Here is a 19,412-nt window from a genome sequence, read left to right on the forward strand (position 1 = left end):
CTGGCAACAGCCGCTAAACAGATTACAAAAGCTGTGTTGTGTAGCTCTGCAATGGCTTACATCCGGCCGTGGCTGAGAATAGCCGACCAGTGTGAGGGCCGCAAGAAAGGTTAAACGTATTAAAGGGTTATTTCACTACAATGGTATTAAAAGGTCATCAATAGCAGTTCACCCCTATTGATCAGCCATGGTCAGATGTAAGCAGTTTGTTGACCTTGTTTTTTGGGGGGGGTCTAAATAATGATGAAAATCTACGGTGTCCAGCTAGGAAAGCTGATACTGTGCCCTAAGCATAGGCCAATAATATCAGATTAGGGAGGATCTGACTCTCTACCCCTGGTGATCAGCTGACGTACAGTTAACCTTCGTCAGGCTGCATAATTTTACAACGTTAACAGCGACCCCTTATCTCAGAAGGGGGTGGAGATATTTTATTGAAATTTGGCCAATATATTCTGGACCAAAACTGCAGAGATGTCACGAAATTTCAGCCCTCTACGGCTTTTGGAAAAAAAAAATGTATTGCAATTTTAAAACGGAATAGTTACAATTGTACCTACTCAGCCGGACAAAGGTTAAGGCTGCTTTACACGCTGCAACATCTCTAGCGTTGTCGCTAGCGAAAGCACCCACCCCGTCGTTTGTGCGTCACGGGCAAATCGCTGCCCGTGGCGAACAATATCGCTTGGACGCGTCACACATACTTACCTTCCTAACGATGTTGCTGTGGCCGCCGAACAACCCCTTTGTTAAGGAGGCGCTTCGTTCGCCGTCACAGCGACGTCACTCAGCCGGCCACCAATAGAGGCGGAGGGGCGGAGAGCAGCCGCCTTCACGTCACTCCCACCTCGTTGCCGGAGGACGCAGGTACGGTGGTGTTCGTCGTTCCCGGGGTGTCACACATAACGATGTGTGCTGCCTCAGGAACGAAGAACAACCTGCGTCCTGAAAGAGCAATGATATTTTGAAAATGAACGACGTATCAACGATTAGGTGAGTATTTCTGATCGTTAGCGGTCGCTCGTAGGTGTCACACGCAACGACGTCGCTAACGAGGCCGGATGTGCGTCACGAATTTCATGACCCCAACGACATCTCGTTAGCGATGTCGCTGCGTGTAAAGCGGCCTTAATTACAGCTGAATTAGCTGGAGAACCCCTTTTATAACAAGTTTCCTAACGTGCTATGAAGCTGGGACTATTGTATGTGTAGTGCTCTTGCAGAAATTCTATATTTTCAAGGTTCTTCCTAATGTAGATTTGCTTCTCAATCACTGATTGTAGTCATCACAATGGCTAAATGTTCTCAATACTCTGAAAGCACTCAATAAAAGCAAAGCAATTAGCGTAATGTCAAGGTAAAATGTGCTATATATTCTGGTATTATGAAAAATAATGTATTTGGCATACACATGCAACATTGTTTTAGCAATTCTAGTTGACGTACCACTCCAGCGTTTTTTTTTTTTTATTTCAGCATTTCTTAACTATTAGTTATGTATTTTCAACGTAAACATTAAAATGGTTTCCAGTCGCTGCTTTCTGTTATTTCCGGGGCTGCTCCAGTGCCTCTCCTGGATCTGTGATGTGTCTGTAGTTGTGACTATCCGGCTCACACGGGTTTGTGTGTTGCTTTCTCAATGTCAGTTGGGAGCCTCATGGACTAACTGTCTGCTATGTGATCCGGCAAAAGATCTGTGGTCACATCATGGAGAGTGACCTGAAATGCAATGGCAACTGGTATTTTAATGCACCCACCAAGCATATGTTATTAATAGCTGTTACATGCTGGAACGGAACTTAAAGAAATTTTCCAGTAGAATTTTGTTTCATGTAAGAATGACTGGCCTGGTGAGAAAGATGCCCAATTTTTTTTCTACTATTGTGTTGTCTTGTGTTGACCCCATACTTAGCCAATTTTCTATCTGTAATTGGCACTAATTAAAAGTTTAAAGGGAACCTGTCACTAGAATTTTTGCTATGAAACTAAAAGAATCCCCTTCTGCAGCTCCTGGGCTGCATTCTAGAAAGGTTCATCTTCCTACTGGCCCCCCTTTCAGACCTAAATAAACACTTTATAAAATCTTACCTTTTGGTATGCTAATGAGCTTTGCTGGCCACGGGGGCTGTATTGCGTCCGTTATTCCCCCTCCTGCCGCTGTTCGCCGTCCCCCAGTGTTGATTGACATAGATGAGGCCGCCGCCCTCATGTTACTCAGTGCTCCTGAAGTCTCGCACATGTCCAGTGGCACTATCGCGAGACTGAGCACTGTTCAAATCGCGAGCGCCGGTGATCTTATTGCGCATGCACGAGATTATGGACGGGTACTTGGACAATGTCATCACCAGGGTCATCCAAGTAACCGCCCATAATCTCGCGCCTGCGCAATAACATCACCAGCGCTTGCGATTTGAAGTGTCCAGCGATAGTGCCACTGCGCATGCGCGATATTATGGGCGGCTACTTGGATGACGTTGGTGATAACATTGTCCAAGTACCCGCCCATAATCTCGCACCTGCGCAATAAGATCACCAGCACTCGCGATTTGAACAGTGCTCAGTCCCGCGATAGTGCCACTGGGCATGCGCGAGACTTCAGGAGCAGTGAGCAACATGAGGGCGATGGCCTCATCTATGTCAATCAACACTGGGGGACAGCGAACAGCGGCAGGAGGGGGAATAACGGACGCAATACAGCCCGCCCCCGTGGCCAGCAAAGCTCATTAGTATACCAAAAGGTAAGATTTTATAAAGTGTTTATTTCGGTCTGAAAGGGGGGCCAGTAGGAAGATGAACCTTTCTAGAATGCAGCCCAGGAGCTGCAGAAGAGGAATCTTTTAGTTTCATAGCGAAAATTCTAGTGACGGGTCCCTTTAACAATTAGCATGACTTTCCCTGTTTTGGAGCCGCTAGTGCAGACGTGAATAGTGTCGCACACTGCACAGTGCTCTATCCATTAAGAGAAGAATGCAAAATCTTGGTAGCAGAAGACCACAACTTATTGCTGTTTTTTACACACTCAGACATGAAAAAAGTCACTGTTTGTTAGATGTTAATGGATTACTCTTTTGACTTTTAAGTTTACTGAATCCATATTTTCAAAATGGTTTGGTAAGTTCTACATGTGGGACTCAGAAAATCAGGATATAAGAAAGAGCAATCTTTAGGATTTCTCTAATTGTCCAAGACCATACCTTTTAAGGTTCCTCATAAATGTATTGCATTTTAATGCACCTTTCTTGCTATACAGAAGAAAAGATTCTGAACTCCCGTTCCCGTGATACAGATATGTACACATCCATGTTCAATTATTTTGTACTTTTTTAAATAAAAAAGGCATAGACTATAGACTACATGGATAAAAGTACGTAGAAACCGATCACCGCTACTATGACATAAAATTTCACAACCATGGGTGTTTAGTTTGGAATTATATATTTGGCTATATTTTGAAGTGCATTGTGGGTATTTCATTCTTTATGGATGTCTTTGTGTATCAGGGCACTATAATGTTAAAGCAAGAGAGAGCCTTTTGCCACTAAGCAAGATGTTGCAAATTGTCTACAATTTGTTTCAATATTGTAGAAGTAAAATTGCCCTTTCTAGGAAATAAGGGGCTTATCCAAAACTCTGAAAAATACCCCAGAACCATTCTACTCTCTCCACCTAATTTTAAAGATGACATTGTGTCTTCCAGTAGCTTGTGTTACTGGACATCAAGCAAACACACACTTCACTACTAAACTGCCAGGCAGTAAAGTGTTATCACTAGTAGTGATGGGTGGAGTCGCAGATAACTGGGATCGGCAGGTCTAACCGGACTTAAAATAAATAAATAAATAATAATAATACTAATGGGTCCGGTCCGGAATTGATCCCGGACATCTGGCCGGATGCTGGTGCCCACATAATTATATGGGGGCCAGATCCAGTGCTGAAAGATGCTGGTAGAAGGGACATGATGATTGGAGCAAGCGCGCTGTACTTAACAAGTCTCTGGATCCAGCAATTCAGGAAATTAAACAAAAAAGGGAAAACCAAAATCAAGCAAGTGCGCTATACTTACCAAATCTCCGGTGTGGATGTGACTGCTCCCATGGCATCTCATTCTTCTTCAGGGACCGCTCTTTATTGCTCATCCTTATTGACTGCTTCCCCCGCCCACCTTCAGTCCCCAGGTGTGTGATTAGTTGCAGCCAGAGGCGCCCCCAGCCTGAGTAACAGAGTGTCGGGCTGTAATGAATCACAGACCCTGTCTGCTGGTCCCTATCATGGCGTAAAGCTAAATTTTAAAAAAATTGGTGTAGGGTCCCCCCCGTATTAAGATACCCAGCACAGATAAAACATACAGCTACAGGTTGCAGCCCCCAGACGTGCGCTTATCTTGGCTGTGTATCAAAATAAGAGGAACCATGTGCCACTTTTTTTTTATTTTTAATTCTTAGCATAATTTAAAAAAAGGCATACGGTTCCCCCCAATTTTGATAACTAGCAATGATACAGCCGACAGCTGGGGGATGGTATTCTCAGGCTGGGGAGACACATGGTAATATGGAGTTATTAACAGCTCAGAACTGCCACTAAGACCTAGATTAGTAATGAGACCCCCATCACTAATCTTTAAGTGAAAAGAAATAAACAAAAACACCCCAAAAATCCTTTGAAATAAAATACAAAAACCCCCCTTTCACAAATTTTTTAACTCCCACAACACGCAGATCCAACGTAATCCATATGAGGTCCCATGACGATTCCAACTGTGCTACATCTAAAATGACGGGGCGGCCATAGAACATGATTGCCTGCTGTAGGCTTCAGGCAGAGACTTCGCACATGATCAGCAGTGACATTACTCAGGTTATTTGCGGTCAGAGTTGGAGGTTCCCATGGTCACCCACCTGTGATCGTAAATAAATAGACCTCAGGTGACCTTACTAAACTCAGTTACCTCACATCTGAATTCACAGACCTGCATCTCCTGGCAGAAAACTGGTTTATTTGCCAAGGATGCAGATTTGGTGAGGAAATTTTTACACCATATTCCTGTAACCAATCTATACCTCCTGGCAAAAAAAAAAAAATCACATCACTACCACATGATACAGCATGTAGTTTTGATGCATTTTTTTGGCAGGTGTAGCTTGGGTGCATGAATATGGTATAAAAATTTAAATCACCAAATTTGCATCTCTTGGCCCAAAAATGCAAAAAAAAACCCCAAAACCCCAAATTGGTTTTGACGCTGTTTCGGTGCGGATTTCTGCCAGGAGGTGTAAACTTGGTGCTGAAATGTCTGCACCGGATTTCAGCACCAAATTTGCACCAACTGACAGAAAACTGCACCAAAACAGCTTCAAAACTGTTTTTTTTGCATTTTTTGGGGCCAAGAGATGCAAATTTGGTGATGCAATTTTGTTCACCATATTTCTGTACCCAAACTACAACTCCTGTCAAAAAAAAAATTACATTACTGCTGCATCATGCGGTAGGGAGGTAGTGATGCGTTTTTGTTTTTTTTTGCCATGAGCTGTAGATTGGTTGCAGGAGTGTGCTGTCAAAATTTCAGCACCAAATCTGAATCTCTTAGCTAGAAACTCCACGGTTTTCTGCCAGGAGATGCAGGTCTGTGAACTCAGTGAGTTTACGAAAATCGGGTACCATAAGAACCTCCAACTGTGACTGCAAATAACCTGAGTGATGTTACTGCTGATCGCAAAGCTCAGTCTCTGCCTGAAGCCCACAGCGGGCAGTCATTGATCTATGGCCGTGCGCTGTGCCTTCAGATGTAGCAGAGCTGGAATCCTCTTGGGACCTCATCTGGAGTATGTTGGACCTGGATGATTTTGGGGATAATAAACGGGTGAAAGAGGGTATTGTTTCGTATTTTATTTCAATTTTTTTTGTTTATTTTCACTTACAGATTAGTGATGGGGGGGTCTCATAGACTCCTCCCATAACTAATATAGGGTTTAGTGGCAGCTATGGACTGGTATTAACCTTTTATTACCCCAACTGCCGTTGCACCAGGGCAATAAGTGGGGTGAAGTTCTGGGACTGTTGCAACTAATGGATGCCATACTCTGGGTGGCTGCAGGCTGCTCTTTTTAGGCTGAGGGACCCAATAACCATGGGTCTCCCCAACCTGAGAATACCAGCTCCCAGCTGTCAGCTTTATCATGGCTGGGTGTCAAAATTGGGGCTGACTGCCCAACTTTTTTTTAAATTATTTATTTAAATTAAAAAAAGCCGCATACGGTTTCTCTTAGTTTGATACACAGCCAAGATAAGCGTACAGCTGGGGGCTACAGCCTTTAGCCATATGCTTTATTTGTGCTCGGTATCATATGGGGGACCGTGGACCGTACGCCAATTTTTTTTTTTAATTTATTTTTACATCAGTCTAGGCGCAGACCGCGCCTCTGATTGGTTGCAGTCAGACACACTGTCACAGAGGCAACCAATCAGAGATGCCGGGACTGCTGGTTTGGGGGGAAGCAGTGTATATGCCTGAAGATAATGAAGTGTTTCAGAAGTAGAGTTACAGCCGAGCGGAAACTGTTAAGTATAAAGGGCTTGCTTTATTCTTATTTTCTTTCTTTTTTCTTTCATTTTTTTTTTAATTACCCTGGTGGACGGACCCAGGTCATTACCCAGGGTTGGTGTTGAGGTTCTTTTGATCCTGTGCGGATCTGGACTTTTAATGTCTGAGTCTGTCCATCACTACTAGGTATCACTCCAGAGAACACGTTTCCAGATGCAGTGTGGGCATAACTATATGTCTGGCTTGTAAGTAGTTTATTGTAATCCACCTCACATGTACGTCAGCTATGGCTTACTTGCAGGAGTTGTTTCCATGCCATTCACAGCTAAGCTGCTGCAGATGTTGGGACTGCAGCTAACGCCTATACCAGTATTTTAAAGGGAACCTGTCAGGTCCAATATGCACCCAGAACCACGAGCAGTTCTGGGTGCATATTGATAATCCCTGCCTAACTGTCCCTGTATACACTAGCATACGTAAAGGGATCTTTAGAAAAAGTATTTCCAAAGATCTTTTATCGTATGCTATTGAGAGAGGGGATTAGTCCCCTGGGTGTTAGTTGTTAGTTCCCCGCATCAAACTGAAGTAGTGTGTGTCACGAAACGGGGGGTAGGAAGTGTTAGTTACAGCCCCCTTTCCACCACCCGACAGACCGAGCACGTGACGCGCTCTCTAGCGCCCCTCTTATAGTCAGGCCAATTATGGAATTGCCCGACAATAAGCAAGGAGGCCGCTATTCTACTATGCCGATGATTGAAGGGCTCCCTGTGAGAGTAAGGTATATATTCCCCCGACCTCTGCGGACGGAGTATATCTAAACCTCCCCCAGATCTCACCGGTTGCCCCACAATGATCCTTGGCATAAACTCGCTGCCACCAATCGATTACGATAACTATTACGCCGAGCACACAGACGTGGAATTCAGGATCGAGATAACAGAACAGCCCAAGATTAAATTATATATTTTAATCGGCCTAAGGCACACTAGAAACGACAATATATACAATATGGAATTTACAGAAGATATATAATATAGGTCAGAGTACGTTTACAGGTAAGTTATGGATCACAAGCAGGCATACAGATCAAGCAGTTACCTTATGCGGCTGGCTACAGGGGGGGGCGCCGTTCGACCAGGGTTTCATGGACTTCCTCAAGTGTATCGGACACATGGCCCCCCAAGTAAAGACAAAGCTAAGAATGTTCCCACTGTCTTTATCAAACTGGCTCAATCCATGTCCCCACCCCTTTTGGTGACCTCACAGGGGTGTACTGCCCCACCCCTGTCTTGAGTCTAAAATAATATCCCAAAGTGATTATTGGCCATAACTTTGCCTGGGAATGTCGTAGGCGGACGACAATGCTTTCATATTTACAGTTATGATTTTATCTTCCCAATGATAGGACACATGATTAGTCTGCTGGTGCCCCACTGGCCAATATCAAGTGTGGAATACCTACAGAGGTCCCACACCTATATAAAATATGTGCTAGAATCGTCAGCATGCCTGGATGCGATATTTCTGCTTGACCTGTTTATTGGAAGCACGGCTCACGAGATATTAAACATTTATTCCTGGTGCCTGTCTGTCTCAGGTGTACAGGATGCCCCTAATTAGTTTGTAACTTCTTCTACAGCATCACAGAGTAGGAATCTTCCTTCCCTTTTGTATTCTCAAGGCCTAATCAGCTCGCCTAATTTCCATATCATAGGAGATTGCCTTTTGGTCACACCACTGCTAACAGACAATTTCCTCAAGTTAATTAGCATACTGATTGAAGCCTCCTTAGGCCTTAAGGCCCAGTCACAAACAAAGAGATATGGTGGTACCTTGACAAGATGGCGGCTATAGGAATATGGCCTAATAGCTCAGAATATATCCCTATTTCCTCACACCTCCCTCCTTTAGAGGGCGCTAGGGGGCAGCACATTTTTGTGTTCCTCCGTGCGCCTGTCCGCGACCTCTCTTTGTCGGGACAGCCCGTCGGCATTACCGTGGTCACGGCCCTTTTTGAGGCAAATGGTGAAGTTGTATTGCTGGAATGCAAGGCTCCATCACAACAACCTCCCATTTGTCCCGGAGACTGTGTGTAACCAGCTGAGGGGATTGTGGTCCGTCTCCACGATGAAGCGGCGCCCGTATAGGTAGGGTTGCAGATGCTGCAGAGCCCACACTATGGCTAGGCATTCCTTTTCCATCGTGGAGTAGGCCACCTCCCTCGGCAACAGCTTCCTGCTGAGGTACAAGACTGGGTGCTCTTGGCTCGCAGAGTCCACCTGGCTGAGCACAGCACCGAGGCCGAAGCACTGGCGTCGGTTTGAACTAGGTACAATAGCAAGTCTGCAAAGCAGAAGGGTGATGCCCAATAGTCCAAAATTAATCAATGTGGATAGCAGGGACTAAAATATAACTTTTAATTTAACAATCAATAAAATTAGTAATAATAAAGTACTTGTGCATAAATAGTGCAACGAACAAGAAGCCACATGGTAACATATAGGTTTGATCTCACCCAAGCTTCATCCATAAACTGGACTTCACACTGGTCCTAAGAAAGGGGTCATCGGCCGGAAGAATAGGGCAGACAAGTATGGTAAAAAGACCCTGTCGTGCCCCATGAATAAACTTCCGCCCTGACAAGGGCAGCACCCAAATAAGATGTCTGCCCCGCAACCAAAAAAGGTGTAAATCCTCCCGACGCGTTTCCCTCTCAATACCGAGAGTTCCTCAGGGGAGATGGAGGAAAGAATAAGGTGATCAACCTGCAGTGGCAGGGATCAGCACAGGCGATTAACCTATGTGTACTAGGCAAATGGTGGCGCCACCATTTGCCTAGTACACATAGGTTAATCGCCTGTGCTGATCCCTGCCACTGCAGGTTGATCACCTTATTCTTTCCACCGTCTCCCCTGAGGAACTCTCGGTATTGAGAGGGAAACACGTCGGGAGGATTTACACCTTTTTTGGTTGCGGGGCAGACATCTTATTTGGGTGCTGCCCTTGTCAGGGTGGAAGTTTATTCACGGGGCACGACAGGGGCTTTTTACCATACTTGTCTACCCCATTCTTCCGGCTGATGACCCCTTTCTTAAGACCAGTGTGCGGTCCAATTTATGGATGAAGCTTGGGTGAGATCAAACCTATATGTTACCATGTGACTTCTTGTTCGTTGCACTATTTATGCACAAGCACTTTATTATTACTAATTTTATTGATTGTTAAATTAAAAGTTATATTTTAGACCCTGCTATCCACATCGGTTTGAACTACAAACGGCCGCGTGAAGTCGGCTGCCTGTAGTACTGGTGAGCTGGACAGGGCAGTCTTGAGGGCCCGGAAGGCTGTCTCGCAGTCCACTGTCCAATTGACTGTGAAGGGCAGCTTCTTCTTGGTGAGGTCCGTCAGGGGCTTCGCCAGGCGACTATAGTGTGGAACAAACCTCCTATAGTACCCGGCGGTCCCCAAGAAGGACATCACCTGCTTCTTGGTCCTGGGGGGTGGGCCAGGACGTGATGGCCTCCACTTTCCCAGGCTCTGGCTTCAGAGCTCCCCCGCCTACCCGGTGACCCAGGTAGAGGACCTCATGCCTGATGGATCCGCCTGAGCACCTGGGCTAGATGCTTTAGGTGACCCTCCCAGGTGGGACTGAAGATGGCGATGTTATCCAGGTACGCGGCCACGTATCCTTCAAGTCCCTTGAGCAGGGTGTTGACCATTCGCTGGAAAGTGGCAGGGGCATTCTTCATTCCGAATGACATCACCGTGGACTCGTACAATCCAAATGGGGTAATAAAGTCAGAGCGTTCCCTAGCCTCGCGGGTCAGGGGGATCTGCCAATATCCCCGGCTCAGATCCATGATGGTCAGGTACTGAGCCCCGGCCAACTGATCGAGCAGGTCATCGATGCGTGGCATTGGGTACGCATCGGCGACCGTGACAGCATTGAGCCCCCTGTAGTCCACGCAGAACCGAGTGTTTCAGTCCTTCTTTGGGACGAGGACTACAGGCGAGGCCCAAGCGCCGTTGGATGCCTGTATCACCCCCAGCTTTAGCATCTCGTCAATCTCCTGGCGCATGTGTTGCTGCACCTCCAGGGAGACTCGATATGCTGAGCGCTGGATCGGGGGGTGACCCCCAGTGTCCACGTGATGGACGGCCAACTCAGTCCTTCCGGGCTGGTTGGTAAACAACTCCCGGAAGGGGTGAAGGGTGGCCCACAGCTGGGACAGTTGGTGCTCCAAAAGATGATGGCCAACCTCCACATCATCGAGGGATCCACCCGCCCTGACCTGGGCAAGCATATCCAAGAGGGTTTCCGCCTCTCCCTCTTCGGGCAGGTTGCACACTGGGAGTGCACATGCCTCCCGCTCATGATGTGCCTTCATCATGTTCACATGGAAGGCCTTCCGCCTTCCACGGGCAGGGTCCAGGGTGACCAGGTACGTTACAGGGTTGAGCTGCTGGTACACGAGGTATGGGCCTTCCCAGGCTGCCTGAAGCTTATCCTGTGGTACAGGGACCAGCACCCACACCTTTTGACCCACTTGGTAGGTCCTCTCACAAGCATTCTGGTCGTACCAACGCTTCTGATCGGCCTGGGCTTGAGCCATATTGTCGTGCACAGCTGCGCCAAGGCCTGCATTTTGTCCCGGAAGCGCACGACATGCTCGATGACTGACACTCCAGGGGTGGCCAAATCCCCTTCCCAAACCTCTTTCACCAGAGCCAGGGAGCCCCGCACACGTCGCCCGTACAGGAGCTCAAAAGGTGAGAATCCCGTTGAGGCCTGTGGAACCTCCCGATAAGCAAATAACAGGTGGGGGAGATACCGCTCCCAGTCACGCCCATGGGATGTTGCACCTGGATTTGCTTACAGAGGGACTCAATCAGCTGTGACATGAATTGGGTCCCCCGGTCAGTGAGCATTTCCTGGGGAAAACCCACTCGGGAGAAAATCTCCAGCAATGCGGTGGCCACCTTGTCGGCCCGAATGGACGACAAGGCTATCGCTTCAGGGTATCGGGTGGCATAATCTACTACCGTCAGTATGAAGCGTTTCCCGGAGCTGCTGGGGATGGGCAGCGGGCCGACCAGATCCACAGCCACCCTCCTGAAAGGCTCATCAATGATGGGCAAAGTTACCAGTGGGGCTTTGGGGCGTGGTCCCACCTTCCCCACTCTCTGACAGGTGTCACACGAACGGCAGTAGGCAACCACATCGGCCCCAATTTTTGGCCAGTAGAAATGCTGGGTTAACCTGGCCTTGGTCTTAGCGATACCTAGGTGTCCGGCCATCGGAATCTCATGTGCAATCCGCAACAACTCTGTCCGGAATGGATAGGGTACCACCAACTGTCGGTCCCTGGGCTACGCCTCTGGTGAACCCTGCTGGACCGTGACTCGGTACAGCCGTCCTTGGTCCCAGACCACTTGCTCTGGGTCCGAGTCCGAGGGAGACTGTGCCGCTAGCTCCTTAAGAGCTTTCAGGCTGTCGTCAGCTTCGAACGCTGTCTGAAACCCCTGACTAGATGTGGCCAGAATCGAGGAGACTGCAACGTCTTCAGCCAGTACCCCGGGACCTGTGTCCTGGCCTCCGCCTTACTCGGCTGCCACTTGGTCAGAAGGGGAAGAGTTATCGGACCTCCGGGAGGCCCCTTGGGTTCCAGCACTCCCACTGCGGGTGACAGTGGCCACGGCCGCTGTTACCGTGGGTCGTGCCTGCTTCTCCTCTGTTCCTGACCAAGTCACTGGTTCAGGCAGACCTACCTGGCTTCCTGACACCCCCGGTTGTGGGGGAACCCTGCACAGAGATCTTACCTGGGAGCACTTCCGCTCCTGGGCCAGCCCCAATCTCACCTGCCTGTCCTCCCCCCCTCCCCTCCCTGCAGCAGCAGAACCTCGCTGTAAAATCTCTGGGGACCCCGCATTTGCTGTGGTAGCCCCCACCTCACGCACTGGCTCTCTCCCTGCATTATCCTGCTCTCTGCTTATCCCTCCAGAGGGCAACAGATGCCAGCTCACTGGCTGATCACTTGTAAAGGCATTGTCACACCTTTCTCTGACCCCCTCCCCTCCTGTCACAGCTGCAACTGCGTGTGTGTCTATGGTGTCAGTGTAAGCAGAAGACCCAGAGCTCACTCCCTCCTCCCTTACATCATGTACAGATAACACACCAGCATCGCCAGGGGGTATGTCAGTGCTGGCTGAAAGATCAGCCCTTGGGGATTCGGGGGCCTCAAACTGGGAGGTTATCCGCCCCAAATCTGTCTCAAGTAACACTTTCGCGGGAATTCTATCAGTTATTTCCACGTCCCTCACCCCTTGTCCTGCGCCCCAATCCAAATAAACCTTGGCGACGGGGAGCGCCAGTTCAATGCCTCCAATCCCGGCGACAGCGAGGGTTTTTCCGGGTACCAAGTCTTGGGGGGACACCATCTCAGGCCGTACCAGAGTCATCTCAGCGGCGGTGTCTCGCAGTCCCATGGTCATAGACCGGCCGACTATGACGGGTTGTAAGTTGTCAAGGGACCTACCACCACCCCCACCCACACACATCACCGTGAGCGGTCTTTGGGACGGGGCCGGGGCCTTGGGGCGCTGAGGGCACATGGCCTTGAAGTGTCCAGTTTGGTTGCACTGGTGGCACCGTCTTGGTTCTGCCACTGGCTTGGAGAGGGGAGTCGATGGGGACACCCCCTGCAGTCAGGGGGCAGGTGGGGCAGTCGCAGGATTCATCTTACCCCCTCTCCAGGTGCTGATGGCGGCCGCTCTCTTGGCCTCTGGGGCCCGATTGTTGGTGTAGTTATCTGCCAGGGCAGCTGTAGCAGTGGACCCCTTTGGCTTCTGGTCTCTGATGAACTGGCGGAGATCCTCAGGGCAGTTCCACAAGAGTTGCTCCATGATGAACAAATCCAGGATCTCCGGTTCGGTGGTAAGCTGCAGGCCTTGGGTCCAGTAATCGGCAGCTCTGAGAAGGGCCCGCCGGTGGTCAGCCTACGTGTCCTTTGGTCCCTTCTGCAGGCTCCGGAACTTCTTGCGGTAGGACTCCGGAGTGAGGTTGTACTGTTGGATCAGGGCCCGCTTGATGGTGTCATAGCCCTGATCTGCCTCAGCAGGCAAGTCCCCAAGGATATCCAGGGCCTTGCCCCTTAAACAGGGGGTCAGGTACTTGGCCCACTGGTGCTTGTCCAGGTGGTGCTGCAGGCAAGTCCGTTCAAAGGCCGTCAGAAAAGAGTCCAAGTCTCCATCCTTCTCCAGCACTGGGAAGTCCTCAACACTGACCTTTGGAAGTTTGGTGTCTCGATGGTCACGGGTGGATGATGAGGGCTGGAGCTGAGCTAGCTGCAGCTGGTGGTCACGCTCTGCCTGTCGCTCCGCAGCATCACGCTCTGCCTGTCGCTCCGCAGCCTCACGCGCTGCCAGACGCCCATGCTCTGCCATGAGCATCTTGTAGGTGTAGGTGTTCTCGTCTCCAGCTGTAAGACTTGCCACAGCAGCTTGAAGGAGGGCCTCAGAACCTCTCAGGCTGGAGGGTTGGACAAGCGGTGATCTGCGGCAAGTTGCAAAGCCAGGTGATGAGCGACCCGCTGCAGGGTGGAGGACTGGCATATGGCCCCTTGAGGCCCTTTGGGTGGGCTCCTCCTCGCCTTGTCCATAATTGCCAGGCTGTGCACTGTCCTCTGCAGAGCGGCTCTCTGGCGTCTGGCTCCTGGAGGACTCGTGGACAACCTTCTCATTCCTGCACACAACACCGTCCTCCACCTCTTCGGCTCCTGCCTTAGCATTGGCCAGTTGCATAGCTCTGCTCCTGGTCCATCAGCCATTCTTGCAGACTTTAGTCACTAACACAGAACTGCCACGTGATGCACCCACACACCTTACAGTATCTGCACTCTGACACTCTAGTGTTGAGCTGGTCTTAAGACCCCAGCAGCCACAGCTGCTACTGGCAGTCTTTAGTGTTTGGGAGTATGGGTCTCACACTCACACACACACTATTATCTTGATCCCACCACTGGCCAGCAATATGTCACGAAACGGGGGGGGTAGGAAGTGGAAGTTACAGCCTCCTTTCCACCATCCGACAGACCGAGCACGTGACGCGATCTCTAGCGCCCCTCTTATAGTCAGGCCAATCATGGAATTGCCCGACAATAAGCAAGGAGGCCGCTATTCTACTATGCCGATGATTGAAGGGCTCCCTGTGAGAGTAAGGTATATATTTCCCCGACCTCTGCGGACGGAATATATCTAAACCTCCCCCAGATGTCACTGGTTGCCCCACAATGATCCTTGGCATAAACTCGCTGCCACCAATCGATTACGATAACTATTACGCCGAGCACACAGACCTGGATTTCAGGATCGAGATAACAGAACAGCCCAAGATAAAATTTATATATTTTAATCGGCCTAAGGCACACTAGAAACTACAATATATACAATATGGAATTTACATTATATATAATATAGGTCAGAGTACATTTACAGGTAAGTTATAGTTATGGATCACAAGCAGGCATACAGATCAAGCAGTTACCTTATGCGGCTGGCTACAGGGGGGGCGCCGTTCGACCAGGGTTTCATGGACTTCCTCACGTGTATCGGACACATGGCCCCCGAGTAAAGACAAAGCTAAGAATGTTCCCACTGTCTTTATCAAACTGGCTCAATCCATGTCTCCTCCCCTTTTGGTGACCTCACAGGGGTGTGCTTCCCCACCCCTGTCTTGAGTCTAAAATAATATCCCAAAGTGATTATTGGCCATAACTTTGCCTGGGAATGTCGTAGGCGGACGACAATGCTTTCATATTTACAGTTATGATTTTATCTTCCCAATGATAGGACACATGATTAGTCTGCTGGTGCCCCACTGGCCAATATCAAGTTTGGGATACCTACAGAGGTCCCACACCTATATAAAATATGTGCTAGAATCGTCAGCATACCTGGATGCGATATTTCTGCTTGACATGTTTATAGGAAGCACGGCTCACGAGATATTAAACATTTATTCCTGGTGCCTGTCTCTCAGGTGTACAGGATGCCCCTAATTAGTTTGTAACTTCTTCTACAGCATCACAGAGGGGGGGTCTTCCTTCCCTTTTGTATTCTCAAGGCCTAAACAGCTCGCCTAATTTCCATATCATAGGAGATTGCCTTTTGGTCACACCACTGCTAACAGACAATTTCCTCAAGTTAATTAGCATACTGATTGAAACCTCATTAGGCCTTAAGGCCCAGTAACACACAACGAGATATGGTGGTACCTTGACAAGATGGCGGCTATAGGAATATGGCCTAATAGCTCAGATTATATCCCTATTTCCTCACAGTGTGCATGACCGAAAGTCCAGGATCATGCAAACTGAGCCGAAATCCAGTGTCTGGCGGTGATAGCAGCGGAGAGGTGAGTGAGATCATCCTCTGACTCTGCACATTCATTAGCATGTTAGCACACCCACATTGGCGTGCTAACATGCTAATGAAGCCGACTGGTTGGGGAACTAATGCCCAGGGGACTAGTCTCCTCGCTCATTAGCATACGATATAAGATCTTTAGAAATACCTTTTCTAAAGATCTCTTTATCTATGCTAGTGTATACAGGGATGGTTAGGCAGGGATTAGAAATATGTACCCATAAGGCGGGCTTTGCACGCTGCGACATCGGTAACAATGTGTTACCGATGCTGCAGCGATAGTCCCGCCCCCGTCGCACGTGTAATATCTAGTGAAAGCTGCCGTAGCGATTATTATCGCTACGGCAGTTTCACACGCACATACCTGCCGTGAGACGTCCCTCTGGCCGGCGACCCGCCTCCTTCCTAAGGGGGCGGGTCGTGCGGCGTCACAGCGACGTCACACGGCAGGCGGCCAATTGAAGTGGAGGGGCGGAGATGAGCAGTATGTAAACATCCCGCCCACCTCCGTCCTTCTCATTGCAGCCGGCGGCAGGTAAGGTGAAGTTCCTCGCTCCTGCGGCTTTACACACAGCGATGTGTGCTGCCGCAGGAGCGAGGAACAACATCGCACCTGTCGCTGCACCGGCATTATGGAAATGTCGGAGGCTGCAGCAATGATACGATAACGACGCTTTTGCGCTCGTTCATCGTATCAAAAAGGATTTGCATGTTGCGATATCGACTGCGACGCCGGATGTGCGTCACTTTCGATTTGACCTCATCGACATCGCACGTGCAATGTCGCAACGTGCAAAGCCCGCCTAACTGTTCATGGTTCTGGGTTCATATTGCACCTGACAGGTTCCCTTTAACCCCTCGTGTTGCTGTCAGTAGGGAGATTGTATGGCTCTGTACTTGATGCTACTGTATATTAACAATGATTATCACTGTAACATCCAAAATGAAAAATTTTCGGAGGTGTCATCGTTTTTGTCCATAAAGTTTACAATCCGTAGTCAAAATGTTTCTTTTAATTCAAACCTGTAAAGTAGACCCTGGTAACAAGTGATTGGCTGTAAATAGGGCTGTATTCATCTGGTTATTTGGGGTCTCTGTGTCGGACTTTTGTTATTTTAGTGAGACACTTCTACCCTTTCCTAAATAAGTGGAGGTGACTGAGCTGGTCATTGACTGCAACTTGTTCAGATGCTGAATTTGAGGGTGTGTTTGTACAAGTGTATAGTCATTAAAATGTTGCTCAGCTCATGTAGCTTTGTGAAGTTCTATGCCCTGTCATTTCTGCTCGACTTGCTTCAGAGAGTAAATTGTTCAGTGTTGGGCTATGTGCACACAATGCGTTTTTATCGCGTTTTTTGCATGCGTTTTTAAGTTCAGTTTTGTTACAAAATGTCATGCAAATCCTTATACCACCAAAGTCAATGAGAATCCTGAAGGTTTGTGCACATTACTTTTTTTTTTTTTTTTCTTCCTTGCTGATTTGGTGCAGAAATAAATCTGCAGTATGTCAATTCTTTCAGCATTTTTGCAGCATTTTTCCACCCCAGTATGCATGGGGAAAAAGTCACGAAAAACACATCAAAACTTTCGTTTAAAAAAAACACGTTTTTTTTTCTGTCAGGAGATGCAGATTTGGTGCAGAAATTTCTGCAATGAAATACTCCGCATGCTCACATAGCATAAGGACTCATCAAAAGTCACCCACTAAAGCTGCAGCCATATGGGCATTACTGCGAGTCAGTTCCATGACAATCGGCTCCCGCTCTGCTGGAGTGTAAGCCAAGTATCATGCGACTGTCATGCCACTGTGATGTGATCCTGTGATCGCAGCACAGCCGCAGAGGAGGGGGGGTGCTGCGGAGGAGAGGGAGTAATCTCCCCATCTCCTCCACTGTCAGCTATTGCGATTCTTGCACTGCACTCACATTACACCGGTGTATTGGAAGTGCAATGCGGTGTTTCTCTCGCACACATAGACTTGTATAGATGCGAGTGATAACGGATCGGATTCCACCCGCTGCATGCTGCAATTGTTTTCATAGCCCGATTAGGGCTCAGAAAAAGAGCAACCCCATAGAGTAACATGGGTCCGGGTGGAATGCGTTTTTTTTTTTTTGTGACATTCCACTCACTCCGTTTTTCTTTCCGTGTATGCTCAGCCTAAGAATAATTGTGCCCATCACTGTACAGCATGTTACTATTGCCTCGTAGGTTGTAGACTCTTTCAAGACCTATTTTTCTCTTTTTCTGATATTTCTTTCTGATTTATGCCATTAAAATATTAAGGGAATTATCCTTTATTAGACTGTTTATCAGAGTGTATGTGTCCCTAAAGTACATTTCAGTCTACCGTTGCTATGGTAACCAGAGGTTCTCACAATAACAAAATTGCGTTTTAGGAGGGGGGGTGGTTGTTTTGCTTTGTAGTTTTTTTTGTTTTTTTTTTACTCTAGAGAACGCAAATATTCTTTTCACCTTTTTGCAAGTTGTTAACATAGCTCAGAAAACAAATTTGTAGCAGTAAAAGTAAATTAGGGCACATTTATCATTCTAACTGTGGTCGGTAACCAACTGCCAATTGGCTAACTGCAAGCCCATTGGCCTTTCTTTAACCCCTTTACAACCACAAATATGCATTTTAACGGAAACTGTTGAGGTGTCTAATTCCCAAGCGCTGCTTTTTAATACCATGGTCTCGCACATGGAAATCTCACGGGTGTCAGCTGTACATGACAGCTGACACCCACGGGCATCGGCCCTGTCCGGTTTTGGAACCAATTGGGGCCAATTAACCACTTAAATACCACTGTCAATCGCGATAACGGTATCGAAGTGGTTAAACAGGGGATTCTAAGGAAGGATCGTCCCCCCACAATGATTATCGCAGGTGCTGATCGTTGCCATGATAACGTGGGGTCTGCTGATGATCCCACGATACGTGGCCTATGAGATCCAGCTATAACAGGCTATCAGTGAAACACTGACACTGATTTAATGTGCTGCTGTACAGGAGTAAATCAGCACATGAGATCAGTAATCAAAGTAAAAAAAAAAATTGTGTCCCACAGTGGGGCTAAGTGAAAAAAAACAAACAAAAAAAAGCACAAAAAGGTCACACATCACAAAAACCATTTTCGCCACTAAAAACGCAGATTTTGTGTTCAAACAAAAATAAACAAGTAAACGTACACATAATTGGTATTGCCGCATCCAGAATGACCTGATCTATGAAAATGTCACATTACTTATTCAGTATGGCAAATACCATAAAAAATATATAAAAAGAGAGACAAAAAATGGCATTTCTTAATTATACTGACAAAAAAGGGGAAAAAAAAGCGTTCTAATGTGCCCACTGGGAGAGTGTCCTGCGGTTATATCCACAGGACATTCTGCAGGAGCTGACAGAAAACCGCAGCACAACTTTGTCTGTTTACATGCTGCGCTT

General features: G+C 47.9%; 1 protein-coding gene across 1 annotated transcript in view; it reads left to right on the top strand.

Moving 5' to 3' along the window:
• The window catches only part of UGGT2 (UDP-glucose glycoprotein glucosyltransferase 2), a 518,153-nt gene that overhangs the window by 81,302 nt on the left and 417,439 nt on the right, over positions 1 to 19,412 (top strand). The window lies entirely within an intron of this gene.

This window comes from Anomaloglossus baeobatrachus, chromosome 2 (assembly GCF_048569485.1).
Source record: "Anomaloglossus baeobatrachus isolate aAnoBae1 chromosome 2, aAnoBae1.hap1, whole genome shotgun sequence".
NCBI classification, from domain to species: Eukaryota; Metazoa; Chordata; class Amphibia; order Anura; family Aromobatidae; genus Anomaloglossus; species Anomaloglossus baeobatrachus.